This window comes from Rousettus aegyptiacus, unplaced genomic scaffold (assembly GCF_014176215.1).
Source record: "Rousettus aegyptiacus isolate mRouAeg1 unplaced genomic scaffold, mRouAeg1.p scaffold_m13_p_3, whole genome shotgun sequence".
NCBI lineage: Eukaryota > Metazoa > Chordata > Mammalia > Chiroptera > Pteropodidae > Rousettus > Rousettus aegyptiacus.
In genome coordinates this window covers 144,348,724-144,350,341 of record NW_023416306.1, presented here as the reverse complement: position 1 = coordinate 144,350,341, position 1,618 = coordinate 144,348,724, and the positions used below count along the sequence as shown (strand labels likewise).

The 1,618-nt window shown below is 32.5% G+C and overlaps 1 pseudogene; it reads left to right on the top strand.

Annotated features, from left to right (window-relative positions):
* Positions 1-426: 426 nt before the first annotated feature.
* On the top strand, positions 427-985 carry LOC118615104 (annotated as a pseudogene).
* The last annotated feature ends 633 nt before the right edge of the window (positions 986-1,618 follow it).

Sequence of the window (1,618 nt, the reverse complement as noted above, 5' to 3'; positions counted from 1 at the left end):
CTTTCTCAGTCACATTTATGGAGTTTCTAAAGGGCAGTGGAGATTACTGTCCAGCATAGCAGAACCTCTATATAGACAGGTGAACTGAGGAAATTCATCACTACTCTACCATGAGACTCCTCTAAGAGCAGTTAACCTGAAAACAGAGTGTTAAATTGAAATCTGCAGAACATTTTCCAAGAGTTCTGACCTAGATGGGTTAAACCTCAGTGTGTTTCCTATTTGTTGCTTCAATATTAACTGGATTAATGGATTGCTGCTTCTTGTTAGGAAGTTTATTTCATTTTCTATGACTTCTAGTTTCACATTCAAAACAAGAATTTCAAGTAAAGTATATTGAAATAGACCAGTTTCTTTACATCATATATGTGTTCAATTTTTTAAATTCCTTCTTAACTCTATTGGGTATTTTTAAACTAAATTAACATGGCTCAAATAAACCCAGACCTTGCGGAAGTCACACTCAAGAACATGAGATTTCTTATTACATACAATATGACCAGCACAATTTTAAACAAATTTATAGAGGAACTTATGAAATAAGGAGTTATAACAATAGGACAGCACTGTTTTTGTGGAGAAAAAAAGGCATCTATGTTCACCATTGGCCTTTGGATGATGGTTCACCACCATCTGACCAGATTGTTGATTAATGGGTAAGTCTTGTAAAAAATTAAAATTTGCGAAGAACTTTGTTGCTTTGCTATTGAGTTCTGGGTCTTAGCAGACCTCTAGGGCTTGTCATCCTAGCATTAACTAAAGGTAAAAACATGGAAATGCAGCACAGTTTACAAGACAAAAGTGATGTGGAACTCTTAACAGCAAGCAACTTTTGTATTTGGACAAGTATTGTCCTAAAATGTGGATGTGCTCCAAAATTCCAATGGCCAAAGAAACCACTATTATTTTCAATAAAACTGAAATGACTGATACTTTTGCCTTGGAAATGAAGCTTGAGACAGTACCTATTCTGTCATTCACATAAGCAAACATGGTGGCTTGGTGACTGAGTCTCACAATGACTCCATAGAAGTATTCAAAAAGAGTTTTACCAGATCACAAGCTTGATTATAATCTTGTTTCAGTTACATTCAAACTATTTGGATACTAAATAAAATTGTTCAGCATTTAAAATGTACTTATTTTTATCAGTTGAATCTACCATTCTTGAAATCATGTAGAAGTGAGTGCTAAGTCTTCTTTAACTCTATTCTCATGCTAGAATCATATCAAAGTACAATAAATTTAAAGATATTAAGTACCAAAATATCTAACACAATATTCATATATCTTTATTGTGTCACAAAATTTAAATCCCAGGAACTCCAAACTTTATAGACCTTAGATGGTTTATTTTTTCAGTTTATTTCTTCACTGAAAGTAGCACTTATATGGTCATTTGTCTGCTCACTTTATGTTTAAATCTCCCATATATGTACCAGTACATATCAAGTTTGCACAACTACTGATTTTTGTTGGATTTTTACCAAATCTTATAGTGATTATTTAATGCAATTAAAAAATCCCCTTCTGTGTTTTTATAGAAAACCTCTATTTTGAAAATCTACAATATACAGAAGCACATTTTTAATGCCTTCAAACGAATAAACAAAAAGCT